General features: G+C 41.5%; 1 long non-coding RNA gene across 1 annotated transcript; it reads right to left on the bottom strand.

The window, feature by feature from the left end:
- Positions 1-3,063: 3,063 nt before the first annotated feature.
- LOC115357460 (uncharacterized) lies at positions 3,064-13,684 on the bottom strand. The gene is made up of 3 exons (XR_003928113.1): positions 13,673-13,684; positions 11,630-11,635; positions 3,064-3,136 (listed from the first exon to the last, which is right to left on the bottom strand). It is a non-coding gene; the product is annotated as an uncharacterized LOC115357460 (long non-coding RNA).
- Between the last annotated feature and the right edge of the window lie 9,735 nt (positions 13,685-23,419).

The following is a 23,419-nucleotide window of genomic DNA, read 5'->3' as shown; positions in this document are numbered from 1 at the left end:
CCATTCACTAAAACACAATCTCATCTTCAGTGTTTAAACCTTGTTTTTCCTCAAACACGGTGAAAAAAAATACGAATGAAATCAGGCCCAGCCAAAACCAAAACCATTTTCAGCGTGTTTCAGTATCCTCCTTTCCAACGTAATAAACACATCCGTCTTTCAGTCTCATCCTCAGTGTTCAAATCTTGTTTTTCTTCAAACAAGGTAAAAAATCTACCTGTGGGATGAGATAATCCCACTTGTTTCCGACGCTGATCGGCTTCTGGTTGGGCTTTTAAAATGACTTCTTTGACTTCGGCGGCACTCAGGTTATTAGCCGGCAAATGAGCCGTGACTCAAAACTGATTTCCTGATTTAAACCGAATTATGGGAATTATCGCAGGATATTGGTAAATTCCTCCCAGACAGTGAAAACACATTTAAACATTCGCGCCCATGCTTATGGATTTTTCAAGGCTGATCCTGATGAAGCTGCCCGTCTTGTGTTTTGTGTCGATATTTTCTAACTTTAAAGGAATACCAGTATGTTTGAAGACTCTGACCGCTCCGGGTAAATATCGCCTCTGGTCCTGCACACTGTTCAATACATCAAACAAGCTAAAAAATAATAATAATACTAAAATCTTCCAATGGGATGAGATAATCCCAGCTCTTTCCAATGCTAATTTGCCGGCTCAGCTTATGTCCAGAGTTTTCGTCATTTTCTTGGTCTCAATGTGGCTGCTCTGCCTCATTCTGCCTTATTTCAACATATTTTGACTTATTCCCAGAAAAAAAAAATCCTGAAACTGCATTAGAAGCAAAATTGGATTATCTCATCATACTAGAAGATTTTTTTTTTTTTTTTTTTTTGGTAAAAATTGAGTAAACTCTGATTGAGAGAAGTGACTTGTGATGCTAACAGCCAACTCCAAAAAATCAATAGAAGCCATTAGTTTTTCGGCGTTTTTGTCTGGACTGACCGTCGTCGCTGTTCGCTCAAATATCGCTCAGTTTGTCTCATCCTGCCTCCTGATTGGTTCTTATTTCGTGCTTGGTGAAATTGTCTGGATCATATCTTGTTTTTCTGGGTTTTTTTGCAGTGGGTTTGTTATGATGGAAATGATGCAGTTTGACCGAGGCTTTCCAAAAACGTGTCCGTACGAATCGCGGGGCAGAAAACCGAATCGTGATATGAACGACATTTTATTCTTCCGCTGTAATCACAAATGAGACGGCTCGTTCAGCGGCACTCCACTGGGATTATATCATTTACACTTTGTCAAATTTTTTTAAAATTGCTTGCATCCTAACAGGTCGACTCAGTGCCACTGTTAGAGATTTGTGACTCAGAGGTAAACATAATTCTGTCATCATCGTTTATCAAATTATATTTGATGTAGAGCTGCTCAGCACTACAATGGTTGTCTTTCATTATTATTATCATTATCATTAGTATTATTATTATTATTAGGAGTAATAGTAGTTGCTATTACAGAAGAATAACAAATGTGGGAGAAGCACTGAATAATAATTTTGCAGATCTTTTATTTTGAAGATCAGAATAAACAGACAGGCAGTTAGGAGCTTCAATCCAAAAAATGTCTGTATCATAATTTACCATTTAATTTATCGCTGTCTCATTGCTTGTAACACACACACACACACACACACACACACACACACACACACACTCTCCAAGACAGACAAAGCGAGAATGAATGAAGAGAACAATCCCGGCTGAACGCAGGCCGCGGCCCAGAGCTGCAGTTCACATGAATTAACGAAACGTTAGCAGTAAGTAACACTGAGAGCAATTCTCCTCATTTCCATCCTTTTTAGACGGCGTGTTAAAACGCTGAGCGATGGGAGGAATGGAAAATAACAAGAATATCTTATTTTAATGGTGGAATTAGGAAATATATTATGCTATTGTATAACGAGAACGATGAGATAGTCTCAAATGCTGAAAATCGTCATTAATGCTGAAAAATGGATCTCTAACTGTAATAGAGTAATTCTTCCCCTGAAAGGTCCATTTAGGAGAGAGAGAGGAGGGAGAGAGGAGGGAGAGAGGAGGGGGGGAAAGAGGTGAATCTGTGATTTTACATGGCAAGAGAGAGACGCAGAGACAGTAGTTTCCACCTGACTGACGGGCAAATTCTGCCAAAATGGTGAAATAATCAAATGCTAATTAAACGTGTTTCTATCAATCAAGTAACATCATCATTGGTAAAGGGATAGTTCAGAAAAAACTATGTCCTTACCCTCAGTCAGAGCGCTGGTGAAGTTTGCAGGTAAATATAATATACAACGTATTAGCTGAGCGTGGTTCTGTGTCAGTGTCTGCAAAACAACCGAGGAGGCCAGTTTCTGCTTTTTTTTTTTAGCTTCAAAAATGATTAAAAAAATGGCTAAGTATTTATTAGCACTATGTAAATGATAGTAAAAGTAATTGTAAGGCCTGCCGCAGACTTTGAAGAATTTAGGAAGGACAAAAGCCGAGAGGACGGACGACCACAGAGAAGCAAAACCTCAGGATGCGGCTGTAGATTTCCAACACATGAACTGAACGATAAACCACGAAATAACCAGGTGAGACTCGACATAAAGTCAAGTTTCAACATAAATATATCCACAGATTCAATTAGGGAATAACAAAAAACACGAAACAAACCGAGGATTCGTCAAAGGCTTGGTAAGAGTCACAGCCGTCACTCCAACCCTGCGAGGAAACGAAGAAAAGTGTGTATGCTGTGTGTGTCTCTGGAGACGTGTGTGTGTTCTCTGACACGCCCACCTCCTGAGAGAAAACACACCTCAAACCCGCTGAACACCTACAGTGTCCTCGAACCGGCGTCAACCCTCAGCCTGTGCTGGAGGTTTACTGGTTTTTGTCGTCTGATCTGGTGCCGCCGCTCGGCTTGTTTGTTTTCTCCGGCTCTGACCTGCACTGTTTTTTTTTGTTTGTTTGTTTTTTGTTGTTTTTTGCATTATGACTTTTGTCTGTTAATGGACTGCATTTTATTGAGAGCTGTTTCCGATATTCTGTCCCTCCTCGTGTATATCAATAGTGAGGGACAAAAAAATGGAAACACCTCTCAGTATAATGCAGTCCAGTACAAGACCTCTGCAACCTACAGCCTCAGTAATAAAGCTGAGTTCATGGGTGTGTGTGTTTGGTTTGAACAGCAGGTGTGGAAAGCAAAATTGTTGTTCATTGCGCTGCTAGAGCGGGGGTCACCAACGTCACCCAGCTCTAACAGCACAATACACAACCACTGGGACAGAATTTTACTTATTTTTCTATATTGTGTCGTGCAACCGACTGGCTTTACAGTGTGCAGGTATTAAATAAATATAAAAGTTTGATTTACCAACTGCCCTGTAAAGTCGCATTCGTCTGTCCATATTGAACTCCTGAAGGACAATTTTTTTGTGTCTTTGAAAATCTGTTCAGGGAGTGTGTATTGGAGAGAGTTGCCTATAGCTGTAAAAAAAAAAAAAAAAATAAAAAAAAAAATAAAAAATGCATTTCCTATTGATTATAGTGGCAGGTGTTTTCTGACCTGTTCATTGGTGCTTCCCTTATTTTTTTTATCTTGTATCTTTCCAAGTATAAAGCCGCCGTAAGCTCACATTTACCTCGTGTGCACAAATTAGTAAATTGTGGGTTTGATATAAATATTTTTTCTTCTCATTGTGCCTCCAGGGCTCTGACATTTTGACATTTGCCGGGGAACCATGGAGTGAGGGTGAAGGCGAGAGCAGGGTTGGATAAGTGGATGGATGGATGGATGGATGGATGGACGGAGGGATGGATGCAGTTAGCAGCTGTGTGGCTGGAAGCAGCTCTGCAGCTTTAGACTTTACAGGCTCAGAAGACTCTGGCTCTGTTCGCAGCCTCAACACTTATCTCCCATGAGCAGGTGTGTGTGCGCGTGTGTGTCTGCGCATATGCATTTTTGCATGTGTGTGTGTTTGTGTTAATTTACTGTGAATTTGTGTGTAAGTGTGTGTGTGTGTATGTGCGTGCATGGATGTATTGTGAATGGGTGTGTATGCTTGCGTCTCCTCAAATCGGATATGCATGTTTGCACATGTGCATACGTAAGTGTTTATGCAAGTGTGTGTGTGTGTGTGTGTGTATGTTTATATAGCGATGACTGTGTATGCATTAGAGAGTGTGAGAGAAAGTGAGGGCAAGAGAGAGAGAGAAAGAGAGAGAGAGTGTAAACTATTCTGAAACCCTGCAAACATGAAAGAGTGCCTTTGCTCCTATCATGGTGGAAAAGAGGAAAAAGCTGTAGGAAAGAGAGAATAACACAAAGACAGTGAGAGAGAGAGAGAGAGAGAGAGAGAGAGAGAGAGAGAGAGAGAGAGAGAGAGAATAAGAGAGCATGGGGACAAAGCTGTAGCTCTTGCAACACTTTCCTCCTTCTTTTTCCTTTTTGAAAATGTCCCTCTCGCCTGACTCTTTTTTTTCTCCTTCCTCCTTAAAGAAACTCCAGAGTGAGAGCTCTTGCGATTGTCCTCGGCGGACAAAGCGGCGCTGGTCTGTGTCAGGAAAAGTCAAGACACTATTGACTGAGCCGTCTGAGTGCTGCTTCACACCGAGAGGTCTGGATGTCAGCAGAGCCTCTGGAACAACTTTGCTTTTGATGCATGATTTCTCCTTTCGCGTGAAATCCCCAATTCTCACTCCCACCACGCACAGGAGACTTTACACACTGACGCTTTTCATTTAGGATTCTCAGCATGACACCCGCTCCTTCCATGTTGCTCTGAATTAAACTGGCTGGCAGCTCTGGGTAGCATCCGTCTGATAAGGCTCTTTAAAGGCCAGATGTTTTTGGAGTGCAGTTGTTGACACCGAATATTTTGTGCACAAATTTAATGTCTTCAAGTTTGATCATTTTCAAGAAAAAAAAAAAATATTTATGATGAAAATAATAATACAGTTAGGCTGTTGTTTCACCTAGAATTGTATTTTTCTATACCCTCCTGTTACATTCAAATTTACATTTTACATTTTTTATTGGTTGGGGTCAGTTTGACTCCAATGATTTGAACATTTTTACACATTTTAAACATTTTAATAAGAACACGTTAACCAGGTTTATGCATCAGGTAATCTCTGTTCTTGTGGGAATTATGGTTTTCCCTTCCAAATATCACATGAACTGTCAGTGAGTCTCACACTGCTACAGGTGTGTTACTACAGGTGTGTTATGTTACTACAGGTGTTACTACAGGTGTGTTATGTTACTACAGGTGTGTTATGTCACTAAAGGTGTTACTACAGGTGTGTTATGTTACTAAAGGTGTTACTACAGGTGTGTTATGTTACTACAGGTGTTACTACAGGTGTGTTATGTTACTACAGGTGTAGTTATGTTACTACAGGTGTGTTATGTTACTAAAGGTGTTACTACAGGTGTGTTATGTTACTACAGGTGTGTTATGTTATACAGGTGTCTTATGTTACTACAGGTGTTACTACAGGTGTGTTATGTTACTACAGGTGTAGTTATATTACTACAGGTGTGTTATGTTACTAAAGGTGTTACTACAGGTGTGTTATGTTACTACAGGTGTTACTACAGATGTGTTATGTTACTACAGGTGTTACTACAGGTGTACTAATTTACTACAGGTGTGTGGCTATGTTACTACAGGTGTGTTATGTTACTCCAGGTGTGTTATGTTACTAGAGGTGCTACTACAGGTGAACTAATGTTACTACAGGTGTGTTATGTAACTCCAGGTGTGTTATGTTACTAGAGGTGTTACTACAGGTGTGTTATGTTACTAGAGGTGTTACTACAGGTGTGTTATGTTACTAGAGGTGCTACTACAGGTGAACTAATGTTACTACAGGTGTGTGGTTATGTTAATACAGGTGTGTTATGTTACTACAGGGGTGTTATGTTACTCCAGGTGTTATTCCAGGTGTACTAATGTTACTACAGGTGTGTGGTTATGTTACTCCAGGTGTGTTATGTTACTAGAGGTGTTACTACAGGTGTGTTATGCTACTAGAGGTGTTACTACAGGTGTGTTATGTTACTAGAGGTGCTACTACAGGTGAACTAATGTTACTACAAGTGTGTGGTTATGTTACTACAGGTGTGTTATGTTACTCCAGGTGTTACTCCAGGTGTACTAATGTTACTACAGGTGTGTGGTTATGTTACTACAGGTGTGTTATGTTACTAGAGGTGTTACTACAGGTGTGTTATGTTACTAGAGGTGCTGCTACAGGTGTACTAATGTTACTACACATGTGTGGTTATGTTACTACAGGTGTGTTATGTTACTGCAGGTGTGTTCCTACAGGTGTTACTACAGGTGTGTGGTTATGTTACTGCAGGTGTGTTATGTTACTACAGGGGTCTTATGTTACTCCAGGTGTTACTACAGGTGCGTTATGTTACTGCAGGTGTGTCATGTTACTCCAGGTGTTACTGCAGGTGTGTTATGTTACTGCAGGTGTGTTTATATCAGGTGAGGACCCTAAAGCAGAACAAATTTCTTTGCAGATTATAAATGTCATGCTCCAGTTCCTCAGTGTCCAAAACAACTAAAGCAAATGTGTGTAAAATGTTAATATTGTTTTATGAAATGCTGAATGTTGAAGAAATGTTTTATCCAGCTAAAAAAAACCTTTGAGGTCGAACTGACCCACATAAACACACATCTGTGCTAAATGAGTCCAGGACACTGAAAACATCATCCTGTTGATTTCATATTTACCCACCTGCTCCCATCAACTCAGGAAAAGTCATTCAATATGAAGCAAAGGGGGTTAAGGATTTTCTGAGTCTCAGATCTGGTTCTTAAGATCCTGTCAGAACTGGGGTAAAGCAGTTACATAAAAAGAATGATCAAAGTTCCTTGTGGTTTTGTAGTAAAAATCTACCTGTAAAATAAAAAATATCAATGTCAGGATGCATGTACATTCATTAGTATGGGAAAGTGATTATAGACAGTATTTATTTTCTTTTTTTGTATTTTTTTTTTTTTATTTGTATTTTTTGTTATTTATTTTCTATTTTTTGTAAATATGTATACATGTAAATATGTATATTTGGGGAGACCGATAGTTAATTGAGTAGTGGAGAAGGGGTAGGTTTAAATAAGTTTATGCTTCATCCGACTCCTTTTCGGACATGTTGGGTTCATATTATTATTGTTGTTTTGACTATTGTTATTGTTGTTTTGACTATTCTCATGGGCTTTGTTTGCTTGTTTGTTTTTTCAGTTTACGTTCTTGTGTTAGTTGCACATGTTTGAAATAAAGCATTCATTCATTCATTCATTCATAGTGGTGTTCACAGCTGGCACCTGGCGACAGGTAAGATATGGATTCAGACTTGTTTTTGTTTTTGTTTTATTTTAGTCATCCAGCAAGATCTGAGAACACTGAAAATAAAAAATAGTCACATTCTGCGGGATGTGGCTCCTGAATCTGGTGAATCATCCTCCATGTTTGGCTGAAAGTAAAAGGTCTCCCAGTCAGCATCTACGCTGCGAGATGCTCATCAGTCTCATCTCAAGTGTTAAAATCTTGTTTTTCTTCTAACAAGGTAAAAAAAAATCTGCCAGTGGGGTGAGATAATCCCACTTGCTTCCAACACTAAACAACTTCTTGTTTCCAGAAGTGTCATTTTCTCGATCCGAGTGGCTGGTCTGCCTTATTCCTCCTTTTTTCAACATCACACGCCCCACAGTCTCATCCCTTTGGCAGATTTTTTTTTTTTTCAAACCTTGCTGTAAGAAAACCAAGATTTTAACACTGAATATGAGATGAACTGACTTGTTAAGATGAAGCCTGGCTGCAGAGAGGATGGGAGATGGGAATATAAATGGAGCCGTTTGTGTGGCGTCTGAGGATCTGTAAATGTATTTATATAGCACATTATCATACAAATGAATGTAGTTCAAAGTGCTTAACATACACAAGGAAGAAAATATAAAGATTAAAATACATACAGAAAAAACAAATTAAATAAAAAAAATAATAAAATGAAAAAATAAAATGTGCATTCACTTGCAATCTACATAATGCAAGGAGGGATCATTTACATGTGTCAACCAATGGGAAACCAGTTCAGGGAGAGAGAGGCAGTTTTATTATTTAAAAAATGAGATGTATTATTGATCCTCTAGTATAGCATAAGATAATAGGTCAAGATACACTATTTCATCTTTATAGCCATCCAGCAATAATAGTAATGATAATAATCTTTACTTATACAGCACTTTTCAAAATCCACTTTACAAAGTGCTTCACAAAGGCAGCATAGAGTATTAAAAATAACAATAAAACCAATAAAAGAAAATTAAAACTCAAGTAAAACAAGTAAAGTGTGTTTTAAGAAGGGACTTGACAGAGATCAAAAACTGAGCCGACCTGATTTCCACTTATAAACAGTAAAGAATAAAATTTTCAGGTTTGGGTGAACTATCCTTGGCAGTATATCAGGGGTATCTTGTTGCATAATCCCACAATTATTTATAGTCTGTGGCATTTTTTTTTTTTTTTTTTTTTATATTTTCTGTGGCTGATGTTTATGTTCTAGCTGTGTGTTTCCTGTTCCATGCTGAGTTTCTTTCCTCTTGCCGCTGCAGTGACCTAATTTCCCTTTGGGGATCAATAATATCATTTCATAAAGTGACTGACTGTCCCTGTGCAGACGTGCGGCCTGGAGGCTCCACGGCGCTCCATGACGCTCAGCCTGGTGCACACGCCCTTGTGCTCTTCGCTCACCTCACTCCTCTTCCTCTCCAGCTGCTCAAATGCTGCAAATTGTTTTGTCAATGAATGCGTCGCGGCGGCCCGGAGGCTTTGTGCTAACGAGGTTAGCCGTGGAAACAGTCTCAGGTCACTTGTGCTGGGTTTCTCTGTTTGTCTCACCCGGCTGAGTGTGACATCCCTCCCCAGCAGGTTTCCCTTTAAATGATCTTATTTAACATTCACATGTTGCATCCTAACACACACACATGCTTCTCTTCTACTCCATTATTTATATTCGTCAACTCTGTTTTTCCCCCCCTTGTGCACCTGCGTGAAGTATGGAAAGACTGCCTGCTATGTAAATGAATTACTTATTACCAATTACCATATTGCCAGTGCAATCTAATTATTCTGTGCAATTTATTTATGTATTCTGACTTTATTTAAGCGGTCACACACACACACTGGCTGTGTCCTTGACACCAAATGAGCATGTTGAATGCATTGCCTACCTCCGAAGACATCATTTCTGCATCTGATCACCTGAGTTATATGATGCTCTATCATATAACGGACAAAACAGACAATTGTGAATTCTCAAGTAGTAAATTCGACGATTCGTGCACGAGCAGATCCGTTTCCTCTGCAGAGAAGCCTTCCTTACCTGGAAAATCCTCCATTAGAACAGCAGCCCACCAAGGTGTGACACACCTGGCTGTTAAAGGGGACGGGAGACGGCGCTCTGATTGGTTTACTGCATGTTACGCCCAAAACACAGCCAGGATTCATGAAGAGGCTCAGGACAAGCCTTTAGAACCAACCAGCACCTGAATGCACCTCCACCACGGAGCTTAGATCATTAAAATAGAGCCCGAGTAGTTCATTCCATCGCCATCCTAGGAATTCTGAATGCCAAGAAGACAGAATGCCTGCTTCTGAATGAAGACTCAAACCATCCAACCATCCGCTCCACTGATGGCACTGACATCAAAGAAAGTGAGGAATTCAAGAGCCTTGGGTCAAATGTAGTCAGCAGCAAAACGGACTTCCTGACAAGGAAGGGACAGGCCTGGAGAGCTTGCAATAAGCGACATCACATCTGGCAGTCAGACGTCTCACGAGCCACCGAGATCAACCTTTCCAAAGCCTGTGTGGAAAGAAGGTATGTACCCAAACCCGAATACGATATTCGGAAGTACACAAATAATGCTTTGATCCCGAATAGTTTTTCTGTCCGAAGTTTCTCCTCAGCTTTTTTCTAAAGAAAAAAAAAAATGTTTGGATGCTAAGAAACAGCAACTCCCTACATGCATTGCATTACATTAGACAGGAAGTACTCACTGCCTAATACTTCCAGGGTCACCGTTGAACAACTTATTCAGTAGACCCAAGCCCCCAGGAACAGCGCCGCGCATTGAAGCCAATTTTACCTAGTGGCCAAACGTGGAATTGCAGCATCACGTGATGCACTGTGGCCCAAAAAGCATTTTTCTCATAGACAATAACGGTTAAAGAAGCGGCTATAAAATGGTGGAAACATTTCTTTGAGTGTCACAACCCCCACGAAACGATTCGTTTCTCCAGCAGAATTTGATCCATTCAGTCCGATTACGTTTGGAAATTGTAAAAGAGCCGCACGATTAAATAATTTTATTCCCGTTCTAGTTAGCCGAGAGCTAAACCGGAAGTTAGCCGGCGAGCTCGGCGGAAGTCTCTCGTGCGCCCACTTCCGGTTTCTTCCCAAATCGGAAAAGCCCGAAAAAAAGCCCGAATCTGAACCCGAATAGTGCAATGGCTGTACACCCCCAGTGGAAAGCCTCCTTCTCTATGGTGCCGAAACATGGACAATGAATAAGGAGCTTTGGGATCGTCTCAACGGAACATACACAAGATTTCTCCTGCGTGTCCAGAACCTTTCATGGAGGAACCGTCCCACCAGAGCTCAGGTTTATGGCGGCGTTCCTCACATCTCAGTTGTTGTGGCACAAAGAAGGCTCCGCTTTTGCTGGACATCGCTACCGACCCAAAGACCAGGTCATATCGGATACTCTGCTCTGGAGACTGCCCCGCCCATCGAGAGGACGTAGACCACTCACATCTCCAGATGTTCTTCTGAGCAGGGATACAGGACTGACTGTGCATGAACTTGGTGTGGCGATGAACAACAGAGACCAGTGGAAGCAGCGCGTGTCACAGATCTCAAAGGCACTTGAACGATGATGATGATGATGATCCTAGGAAAGGAAAAATTTGTGTCCTCCGCAAATCTCTGGTTAAATAATCCAGTTAATTACATGTTTACCAGTTCTAAAAAGGATATCAGAAGGGTAAAATTTGTCCGTTCCCTATTGCAGTGTATTCCCAGTGGATTTTTCAGAGAATTTGTCTTCTGTTTTTATTGTCATATTGGCAACTCGGGGGTTTCTGACGGATGATTCGACTTGTCGACCTTCAGGGGGGCAGTCCTGGACTTGTGACTTGTGACTCGCCCAAGAAAAGTGCACGAACCTTATTTCTCAAAGGAAAATATTTCAAATATGTCTGCAGCAAAATCAGCTGGTGGTGTCAGCAGCTACAGGGCGAGTCGCAGGAGAAACTGCAAACTTTGTCGCAGAAATTCTGCGGCGTGACTCTAATCTGCTGAGAAGTTCTGCAACTTTAAAAAAAAAAAAAAAAAAGTTAATCAGGTTCTCTGTGGCCCAAGAGAGACCTGGTCAGAGTTTTGTGATGTGCCACGCCCCCTTTTGGCCATAGGGGGGCAAGAAAAGCGATGCCTGTTTAAGAGTTATGCTGCATGAATGGACAAAGTGATGCATTTATGATTTACAGCCCCACACTCCTCAGATTTCAGGAGAAAAATCAGGAGAAATGAAACTCCAGGAGACCAGCAGGAAAATCAGGAGGTGTGACACGAATCTGATGCATATTTGACCGTTATGAATAAGTCTGCGGTGTGTTTTCTTGAGAAATTTGCTCGCGGCTTGTCGAGAAGAAAGGTTAGGTGTGAAAAGTGCTGCTGCAGATCACAAGGGGGCGCTCTGAGCTGCCCGCTGCGTGAACGTGGGCGCTGAAAGGGGGCGGGGCTACGCTAACGTGGCGCGTTTGCCTCGACGTGAGCCATCTTCCCGCTCTCTTTGGATGCTGAGCGGCTACATCACACGCCCCGATGCACACAGCCGGAAGGCGCACAAACAGCATTGTTATGTTTTTAATTTCTTTTTTCTTTTTTCTTTTTTCTTTTTTTTTTTTTTTGAGTGATAAGCGAATGGCCTGAGATGGTTCTGGATTGCGCACGTGATAATAAAAGGCAGCTCTCTATTATTAGTCTCTCTCTCTCTCTATCTCTCTCTCGCTCTCTCTCTACCCCAAGCCCACTGCGTCGCCATGGCAACCAGGCCAATCGGCCCCGCTGAATATGCCAGATAAGGCCGACTTGAAAGCGCGAGTAAATCCTTCCTCACCTCCCCTCCCTCTCTCCTCTCATCCTCTCGCTCTGTGCTCCCCTCTCTCTCCTCTCTCCCTCTCTCTCTCTCTCTCCCTCTCTCTCTCACGGTCTTTACTCCCCTCCCTCTCTCCCTGCAGTTTCTCCTCTCCTATCTCCTCCTGCCTCGGCGTCCCTCTTCGATGCATTGCACATCTCCCTCTCTCTCCTTTCTTTTCATCCTCTCCCTCTCTGCCTGCACGCCTCCTCCGCCTCCCCCCTTGCTGTATCTCGCTCCCTCTCTCATCCTCTTTTAGTCTTTTCCCTCATCTGCTTTGCCTCCATCTCCCCATGCATTTCTCCTCCTTCCTTCCTTCCTTCCTTCATTGCATTAAACCTCTCCCTCCCTTTTTCTGCTCGCCGTCTCCTCGCATGTCTCTCCCCGTTTCCCCCCCCCTCTCTCTCGTTGCTCCTCTCATTCCCTCCCCGTGCAATTTATCATCTCTTTTCTTACCTCCTCCCTCCTGCATTGCATTAAACAGACGCACCCGGACATCCTGCAAAAACATCTCTCTCTCTCTATCTGTCTAAATATCTCTCTCTCTCTCTCTCTCTCTTCATGGCAGAGGCCCATAGTGAGATATGAGGACTGGCATGCTGCTGACACTCACCATCTGTCCCCAAGACATAGAGAGCCACAAAGAAAGAGAGAGAGAAAGACACAGAGAGAGGGAGAGAGAGAGAGAGAGGAGAAAAGGAGGGCAGACTTGAAAGAAGCTGCCTCCTAGACAGCCCTGATGATTTCTGCCTCTCCATTTGCATTAACGCTTCAAGGACAAAACTGCTGTTCCGCTTATATGAAGCAAACCTTTAAATCTAGACTCTCCTTACAGGTTCTTGGCAGTAACAAAGAGGTTGTTTTTTTTGTTTTTTTTTTTCTTTGTCCTTCTTTTATACGTGGCCATTGATGTGTAAACTAGCTTACCGGTAGTTACACCTGCCACCAATAAGTGTCCTGATAAACAATCTAATGAAATCAAATGGCCAACAAAAGCTCATTACTACAATTTTAAAAAAGACGACGCAGGTCCTGGTTTGACTCCCTTGTTAACGGCCTGTCCTAACCTCCTGAGGAGTGGGGCGGGGTGTGTGTGTGTGTGTGTGTGTGTGTGTGTGTGTGTGTGTGTGCTTGCTGGCCTCCTATAGGGTGATAAAGCAGCAGCACTACAGCAGAAAAAGCTTGGCCCTTTTTGGAAACCAGCTGGTTGATAAGACTGATGAAAGTGAAACCAAAACGTGTAACGAGTTACATGTAATTAAGTTACAAAATAAGTGTAATTTTAATCAGTTACAGTAATTAAGTCACAGTTACAAATCAAAAATTTAGTGATACTTAGTGTTACTAAGGGGTTACATCTGAATATATTATTTTTGGATTTAGACATTTTTCAGAAAAGTAATCAAAAAGTAATCAAATGTAATGTAATAAGTTACATTACTTTGATGTAGTAATTAAAATAGTTATATTAAACTAAAGTAACACAAGGAACATAGAGAAACACTGAAAACACACACGGCAAAGACAATGGGCGTTTCTCATTTGGCGTTCTTGTCTGTACTTGTGTTCTTGTGTACTTGTGTACTTGTGTTCTTGTGTTCTTGTCTGTACTTGTGTTCCTGTGTTCTTGTTTTCTTGTCTGTACTTGTGTTCTTGTGTACTTGTGTTCTTGTGTTCTTGTCTGTACTTGTGTTTTTGTGTACTTGTGTACTTGTGTTCTTGTGTTCTTGTCTGTACTTGTGTTCCTGTGTTCTTGTTTTCTTGTCTGTACTTGTGTTCTTGTGTACTTGTGTTCTTGTGTTCTTGTCTGTACTTGTGTTTTTGTGTACTTGTGTTCTTGTGTACTTGTGTTCTTGTCTGTACTTGTGTTCTTGTGTACTTGTGTTCTTGTGTTCTTGTCTGTACTTGTGTTTTTGTGTACTTGTGTACTTGTGTTCTTGTGTTCTTGTCTGTACTTGTGTTCCTGTGTTCTTGTTTTCTTGTCTGTACTTGTGTTCTTGTGTACTTGTGTTCTTGTGTTCTTGTCTGTACTTGTGTTTTTGTGTACTTGTGTACTTGTGTTCTTGTGTTCTTGTCTGTACTTGTGTTCTTGTGTACTTGTGTTCTTGTGTACTTGTGTTCTTGTCTGTACTTGTGTTCTTGTGTACTTGTGTTCTTGTGTTCTTGTCTGTACTTGTGTTTTTGTGTACTTGTGTACTTGTGTTCTTGTGTTCTTGTCTGTACTTGTGTTCCTGTGTTCTTGTTTTCTTGTCTGTACTTGTGTTCTTGTGTACTTGTGTTCTTGTGTTCTTGTCTGTACTTGTGTTTTTGTGTACTTGTGTTCTTGTGTACTTGTGTTCTTGTCTGTACTTGTGTTCTTGTGTACTTGTGTTCTTGTGTTCTTGTCTGTACTTGTGTTTTTGTGTACTTGTGTACTTGTGTTCTTGTGTTCTTGTCTGTACTTGTGTTCCTGTGTTCTTGTTTTCTTGTCTGTACTTGTGTTCTTGTGTACTTGTGTTCTTGTGTTCTTGTCTGTACTTGTGTTTTTGTGTACTTGTGTACTTGTGTTCTTGTGTTCTTGTCTGTACTTGTGTTCCTGTGTTCTTGTTTTCTTGTCTGTACTTGTGTTCTTGTGTACTTGTGTTCTTGTGTTCTTGTCTGTACTTGTGTTTTTGTGTACTTGTGTTCTTGTGTACTTGTGTTCTTGTCTGTACTTGTGTTCTTGTGTACTTGTGTTCTTGTGTTCTTGTCTGTACTTGTGTTTTTGTGTACTTGTGTACTTGTGTTCTTGTGTTCTTGTCTGTACTTGTGTTCCTGTGTTCTTGTTTTCTTGTCTGTACTTGTGTTCTTGTGTACTTGTGTTCTTGTGTTCTTGTCTGTACTTGTGTTCCTGTGTTCTTGTCTGTACTTGTGTTCTTGTGTATTTGTGTTCTTGTGTTCTTGTCTATACTTGTGTTCTTGTGTACTTGTGTTCTTGTCTGTACTTGTGTTCTTGTATACTTGTGTTCTTGTGTTCTTGTCTGTACTTGTGTTCTTGTGTTCTTGTCTGTACTTTTGTTCTTGTGTACTTGTGTTGTGTTCTTGTCTGTACTTGTGTTCTTGTGTACTTGTGTTCTTGTGTTCTTGTCTGTACTTGTGTACTTATGTTCTTGTCTGTACTTATGTTCTTGTGTTCTTGTCTGTACTTGTGTACTTGTGTTCTTGTGTTCTTGTCTGTACTTGTGTACTTGTGTTCTTGTCTGTACTTGTGTTCTTGTGTTCTTGTCTGTACTTGTGTACTTGTCTGTTCTTGTGTTCTCGTGTTCTTGCCGACTCGTGAAACGTCATCAGTCGTGACCCGAGTCCTGTTCCAATTCAAAGTTCACATCTGACCAAGTTCGGTCCAAATTCCCGGATGTGTTCTTGCTCCGCCCCTTTTAGCGAGGATGCATCGGGTGGTGACTTTTGTAGACTTGGAACAGCCAGGTATCCCAGCATGCATTTCGCACCAAAAAAATCAAATATATATCAATAGTAGCTCTCTGAGCTATAGGCTGTAATTTATTTAAATTAAATTAACTAAATTAAATGGAATATATTTATGAAAACAGAGGAGGCAGAGTAGTATTTATAAATTTTTTCCTTTTCATTATAAACACTACAGGATATCTGATTATATTAAATATTGCCAAGACAGTTGAGATGGAGAAGTCATTGAGTCGCTGCTGTTCCAACTGTCCGTCCTCCAAGTCTGTTCTCCCAAGTTGACCTCAACATGTCCCAACTTTAAAAGTTCACAAGTCTGAACTTGGTGAACTTGGTATTGAGAAATGCCTCATGAACAGACAAGGAACAGACCTGAGCACAGGACTTAAATACACCAGAACTAAGCAGGTAACCAGACACACCTGGGGAAGCAAGACAGGAGAACACAGAGGAGAGGCTGAGGTGAACACTGGGATAATTAACAGACTCAGGACAGGTGTGGAGCTGGGAGGAGCAAACAGGACACAGGTGAGATCACTGATGGGAACCGGGCAAAGGAAACACACCACAACACAGGGGAAAACAGTTCAACCAAAAAGTCCAAAAACACAAGAAACACAAAACCATGACAGTAACTTCTAAAGTAACCCTGTCAACACTGATCGAGCATCGCGGGAAAAACAACTTCTCAGCTTCGTGTCGCCGCTCAGAGTCGTCTTGTTTTCTGAACTGAAACGTCTTTAATCGCTTCCAATGAAGCTGACGCTCAGCAGGAAAGGAGTTAACAGAGCAAACCTGGTGGATGTGTTACCCTCACACGGAGCAGAAAACACCAAACAAACAGTCACTTCAGTGCTCTGAGAGGAACCATTCCTCACGATGACTGATGACTTTTCAAACTGAGCCCGCCGAGCGGTGGCCAGCTGTGGACGCCGTGTCCAACTCCGGCCAAACGGTCCCTCACGCAACTTTCAGCCATTTTCATTATTTCATTTTCAACGGGTCGCGGGTTCAAGTTTAGTAATGTTCAATTGGACTTATTTGAGAGGATAAATGCAAAGTTTTATTAAGATATATTGATATTTAGGCACATAAATCATTAACTTATGACCTCAGGTAGGAAAAAGCTGCCAGACTAGGCGACGGCTGTTTTATGTTGAATTTCCTCTGTCTGTCATCTGTCCTCCATCAGTCTTTAAGGCTGTCACTGTCCAGTGAAAAACTCCAGCTCTGCTCTTCCTTCTGCAGTCAGCGACACTGTGAAGGTACAGAAAGGGTTAATCTGCAAACCCAAACCAAACGTCCAGACCTGGATCCAGCATCTGGATGTGGAAACGACATGACAGGTGTCCGTTTGAGAGGGCTGGGAGAAAAACAGCGGCAGGTTGAGGTAAAAACTTGGTTGCATTTAAAATCACACAGATATAACTCAGCAAAACCATGACAACTGAATAAACACAGCAACAGATCAAATGAATGAGACCAAATGTCACAGAATTATGGGATATTGCGTGCTTCGCCGTCCAGAGTAGGACACAACGTTGATATATTTTTACAGTTAATACCATATTTTGCTGCAGGAACACTTTAAATGCATGACTTGTACTCTTAATGTAGTATTTCTGCATTAAGGTATGGCTACTTTTGCTTAAGCGAGGCATTTAAATCCCTCTGCACCCCGTCAAGGACAGGCAGGTGAGGTGGCTTGGAGACTCTAAATTGCCCTCAGGCATCAAGGTGAGTGATTGCCTGTCTGTTTGTTATGGACCGGTGATCTGTCCAGGGTGTTTCCCTGCCGTCCGCCCGGTGCATGCTGGGATTGGCTCCGGCCCCTCGCGGCCCGTAAAACAAACGGCGGTAAAGAAAATGAAAGAATGAATCAAGGGACGGGACATTCAACCTCAAATAGAAATCAGGAGGAGACGTTAAGGCGAAGCAGCAGCTGCTGTCTGCTCCGCTGCAGGTTCGTCTCACCTGCTGGACGTCACAGGATCCTGCTGCTGCTGCTGCTCTTCCCAAAACTTTATCAAGCAACACAAAGAAACAGCTGACATATACATAATCCATCATTTCAAAATGATTTGTCTTTTTTTCATTCAAAATTTTTAAAGGATGCAGTAATAACCAGGTTTAGTTTTCTTAATATTCCCTTCAAAATTCAAACATTGGGCAAAGACAACAGAACTGGCTGCCACTAGATAATAGATTTTAATCAGCCGGTGGTAATATTTTGATATGAAATACACAATCCACCATGAGTGATATGATTAATAGCTATAGAAGTCAAATACATTCTTCAATCTGATTTTATTTCATGAAAAATGACAAAGATACCAACAGCCAGTAGCACAAAATATCTGACAGTGTGCTCCTGGCACTTTGTCAGAAAATTTGATATTTTCATTGAGGACATTCTGCACATTGAATTTGATGCAAACCTTGGAAAGATTCAACGATAAAGCAACAGAAACGCTGCATTCCTCCTGGTGGAAGGTTACTATGCAGAGGCTGATTCAAGCTTAAAAAAAAAAAAAAAAAAAATGATGAATGCACATTCCAGTACAAAATAAATCCTAACAGGTATAAATTCTACTAAAAGCTGATTTGAAAAAAAAATTAACATAGAAGAATGCATGATAAATAAGATACACAGTTATTAAACCCCATGTGCATTTATTAATCCTCAAGTCCATTTATTAAATATCCAATCAAAGACATAAAGTATTCAAAGAAACGGTCCAGATCTCAAGACGCTCCCAAACATTTTAAGCAGGAAAATAAATCGGACTGATTTTTTTGTGAGCATGTGGGCGGTTAAAGACGTCACGTTCAAGTGTTGGTCTGATTTTATTATCAGAGACTGAACGTCGGGATTTGTTTGGTTTTTGAGTTATCAGAGTCTTTGCATGGTGTTGTGAAATTCCCTCCTAAGAGGTGAGTACGTTATGAGACGCTTTGTTCTTTCTGATGTCTGCGTGTTTTCTCTCTGAGCATTAAAACATGTGACTGACTTTCATCTGGCACGCGACACGGCCTGGCCCTCGGTCCCCTGTTGAGCTGATGTGCAGCGCGGGGGCTAAGAGTCACAGCCAAGGAAGGCACTTCTGTCTGGAAAAACAAATCGGCGGTGAATACGTCACTGTCTTTGATTTCCTTCACGTCGACTCCTCTCTCTTTTATGTCTGCTCCGAATGGGAAGTGAAAATGTTTATTCACTTCCTTCTGGTATTCTTGGAATGTCATGTGGAAGGGCACGAGTTTTCCTGCAGACGCTACCTGCCGGATCTACTTTCCAATTCAAACAGGGAAAATAAAAAGAAATGATGAGACGTTTAATTTCCTCACAAAATGGGTACCAGACTGTTTTTTTTTTTTTTTATTATTATTCGCATAGTCTGCTTTGATTTTCATTTCTGTTCCTGCTAAAAGTATTATTTTGGGAGATGTTTTTTCTATGGAAGTGCTAATGAGGTTATTTCACCACCGTGACTCATATCACACCCAGGGAACCAGACAACCCAGCAAGTGCAATTTTGCTTTAAGACAATTGTGAGGTTGCGTTTTCAACACCGTTCTCCAAAATTACATCTTTTCTGTCATTTTGCACTCTGCACCGCTCCTTTCCCCTTTATGAATGTCTAACACTTTGCTGTCAGCTATTGCCACTAGATGCTTCCCTGCCTCGTTGTTTTGCCAGGGGTGTCGTTCTTGACTCTTTTTTTTTTTTTTTTTTGCATCCTGAGAAAAACAGGTGCAGGAGGTGCAGCGCCTTCCTTCCCCTCTGCACTTCCCCAGTTCATCCCCTGGCCCTGGGTTGCATCACAGACAAACAGCCTGGGCTCCTAGAAATACACGACATGACCAGGACTTTCTTAACGTCTCTGTCGTCTTGTCTTTTAAATCACACATAGAAAAACTTGTGTCTAAGCTTAAGTTGAAATTGGGTTTCTTTTTTTAGAAATAAGACTTGTTTTTCCCTACAAGTTAGTAAACATCTGATCTTGACCACTTCCATTCCATACCTTGATTATGGAGACTTGCTTTTTATGAACGCACACTTATTTGAAAAAACTGGACACTGTATATCACTGTGCCTTACATTTTATTATGGGTTGTGGAAATCTTGTTCCACCACTGCACTTTGTATGCAACGGCAAACTGTCCATCTTTATCTGCCCGAAGACTTTCTCAATGGATGGTTTTTGTATATAAATCTCTTCTTGGCCTGGCTCCCACCTATTTGTGTTCTTATACACTACTCACAAAAAGTTAGGGATATTCGGCTTTCGGGTGAAATTTCAGGATGAACCTAAAATGCATTCTAACCTTTACAGGTGAACTTAATGTGACCTTCTGTAAACTTTTGAAAGCACATGTCCAACTGTTCAGTGTTTCAGTACTTTTTGCACAAGTTGCTGTTCTCTAACAAGGAGCTTAACGGCAAAATTCACATCAGGTGTTTGATGCTCCAGCTCATCGAGGTCGTATCATTAGGGAACGGCTGCTGGAGACTGGGGTACCTCAAATGGAGTGGCCTGCACTTTCTCAGATCTGAATCCCATAGAAAACCTATGGGATCAGCTGAGTCGCCGTGTAGAGGCTCGGAGCTCTGTACCCCAGAACCTCAATGTCCTGAGGGCCGCCCTTCAAGAAGAGTGGGATGCCATGCCTCAGCAGACAATAAGTCGACTTGTGAACAGCATGAGACGTCGTTGTCAAGCTATAATTGATGCTCAAGGGCACATGACAAGTTATTGACACTGACATTTTTTGTTGTGGTATATCCACCACTGTTGTTGGCTTTTGTTTCAAGAAATTGTTTGAGATGAGGAAATCACCAGTGTATGCTTCTACTTAAATGCCCTACTTTCATGATATAATATCACTGTAGCATGAACTTTTTATATTTTCCATAAATTTCACCCAAAAGCCAAATATCCCTAACTTTTTGTGAGTAGTGTATGTGTAGAGACTCCAGTCATTACAGCCTACGCTCACAGGCCTACGCGACCTGAACTGATCACTTTGGCGGAATTTCAGTCCATCTTAAAGGATCGGGAAACCAGTTCTCTTGGGCAATGTACTTGTTGTTTTTAAATTGATTTAGTGCTGAAATGTTTTACATTACTTTGACCTGTCATGTGTTCTTGTGCTTATATTGTAAGTAATTTGTGTTGCTGGCTACAGTGTGTGACTGCTGTTGTTTTGTTGTTGTTGTATTTATTGTTGTAACATTGTTCATGCTGCCCTCGTGGCCAGGTTGATTGAACGTGCTACATGGTGGCGTCACGGAAACAAATCCAATGCAAAGTCAATTGGGATCTGTGTTGGGAGGCGGGTTGGGGTGGCAGGTGGGTCGATCAATACGACTGTGAGGATGGTGGAGAGGTGGAGGTCTTTACTCTTTTCAACATGCAAAGTTCTTTATTTTTTGCTTTTATTTTTCCTCACAGCCGTGGTTTAGTGCAACATATTTACAGTGCAGATTCAAAGAAAAGAAAACCTGAAAAATATGAAACATAACTGGAGAATCTCACATTTAGAAAATGAACTAAAGGAAACCAACAAGATAAAAATTCTGCACCGGGTTTAAGTTTGGGCCCCTGGCAGTCGACAGCCACTCTGACCCGCTTGGTCTGACAAAACTCCCCGGGAGGAGCTTCACCTCCTGTTTATATAGACAGTAGCTCCTCCCACTCCAGGACACAAAAATCAAACAATCAATTAACTTATATCTGTGATTGATCCACTGCCAAACAGACAACTTCAATAAGTAAATAGTAGAAAAGCAAGACTAAAGAGTAAACATGATCTCAAACTGCTCTGAACCAACGAGAAACACAAACATTAATCCATTGAAGGGTTAAAATATCCAATGTTTTTGCACGCTTTTTTTTTTCCAAATCCCACAAACAACACATACCACAACTCCAAACTAGTGATAGTTCCCTAACATCAGCTTCATATTTGCATACATGGACACACTTTTGCATGGTGTGGCATTTCATTTTTCCTGCAGTCAGGTCATTTTAACCCATTCTGTAGCACCGCCTTGTAGCCTGTAATGCACACAGTGTAGAGGCCGTGGTTACTTCATGTTTTTCTTTGGCCTTTGCACGCCCTGATGCTTCCTCCCTCTGACGGAGCCGTGTTCCTCCTCCTCAAAGAAAGAGCTGCCTTCCTCCATGCAGGTTTTCCTGATGCCTCGCCTGAATATTCCCTGCCCTTGTTCATCCTGAACCTGCTCCATCCCCGGGCCTGAATGCTGACTGTGCCCGCTGAACTGCTTCCCTTTGGTTTCATTTACAGTCGGCAGGACGCTCGTAACTGATGACTCCGGGAGCATCATCTTTCCTCTGACCTTTGCACATCTGAGCCACTTCGGTCGGCGTAGATATAGAAGCAGTTTTAAGATCCCTTTCCCATACAGAGTTACACTGCAAAAAACTCCCAAAATCTTAAATCATTCAGACTCATATTCAGTTAAAAATTTGCCAGTGGGATGAGGTATTCCCACTTATTTCCAGTGCAGTTTCACTTGTTTCTGTATAAATGTGTTGGAACAAGGCAGAGTAAGGCAGATCAGCTCACCAGGATCAAGAAAATGACACTTGATTCAAGGAAAGTCGGGCAGCGATAGCTTCAACCCAGAAGTACAGAATGAAATCTGCGCCTTCCATCAGAACCCACTGGTCAAACCGGGATGTAGCCTCGAGTAATTTCCTGCAAAGATACGGCTTTATCTAATATGGCTCAGGCTGATATTAGTCTCAAAATACAAGACTCGTCTCCTGCCCTTCATGTAATCTCCGTCAAGACATGCAGGCTCATACTCGGAGCAAAACTCTTGCTTTTCTTCAAACACAGTAAAAAAAAAAAAAAAAATCACTTGTTTCCAGTGCAGTTTCACTTTTTTTCAGGTTTTCTTTTCTGGGAACAAACATCAATCTGTTGGAAAAAGGCAAAACAAAGCAGATCAGCCCACTAGGATCAAGAAATTGGCTCTTGATTGAAGAAAATTCTTGAATAAGGTTCATTAACGTTGGAAACAAATGGGATTATCTCATCCTACTGGCATTTTTTTTTACCCTGTTTGAAGAAAAACAAGATCTGAGACTGAATATGAGATTTTTTTTTTTTTTTTGCACCACCTAGCCCCTCTAACTCCTCTACGTTTGATGTAAGTATCTCATATACTTTGAATGGCCACATTAGCCTGAACTCGCCTGGTACTCAAGAGAAGCTGTCGTTTGCAGCAGCTTGTGCGTGAGCAAATGGCTTCTATTACGCTCAACTACCGTCTGAACAATAAAAACAATAACAATAAAAACTCCTAAACGGCCGGCGCGCCCCTTTAAGTAATCAGCGATTTCCGTCGACCTGCATCAGCGATCAGTGGGAGCTGATGGGTCCCTCGTCTCCACACTGAAACTCCAGAAGTAAATTTTGACAGCCAGGGATCTCAGCAGCTGGGAAAGCCATCGCTCAGTCACCGATATTGACGAATCAACAGAGCTATCAATACCAGGAGGATGTATTATGGCCATTCAGTGCTATGGGGCAGCATGCTTTGACTTATTGGCTCTTTAAAAGAAGGATTTCACGTGTTCATTAGCACGAGATGGAATAGACTGAGTTATTTTCACACATGGATCAGGTTTGCACTTTAGGCGGGTCGGACACTTTGACACCTGCAGGAAAAACTCTGTCTGCACTGCAAAAACGCAAAATCTTACCAAGATTATTTGTCTTATTTCTAGTCAAAATATCTCATTAC

Source organism: Myripristis murdjan, chromosome 4, assembly GCF_902150065.1.
Source record: "Myripristis murdjan chromosome 4, fMyrMur1.1, whole genome shotgun sequence".
NCBI classification, from domain to species: Eukaryota; Metazoa; Chordata; class Actinopteri; order Holocentriformes; family Holocentridae; genus Myripristis; species Myripristis murdjan.
Note: the sequence above shows the minus strand (reverse complement) of the source record. Positions and strands in the feature narration are given on the sequence as shown.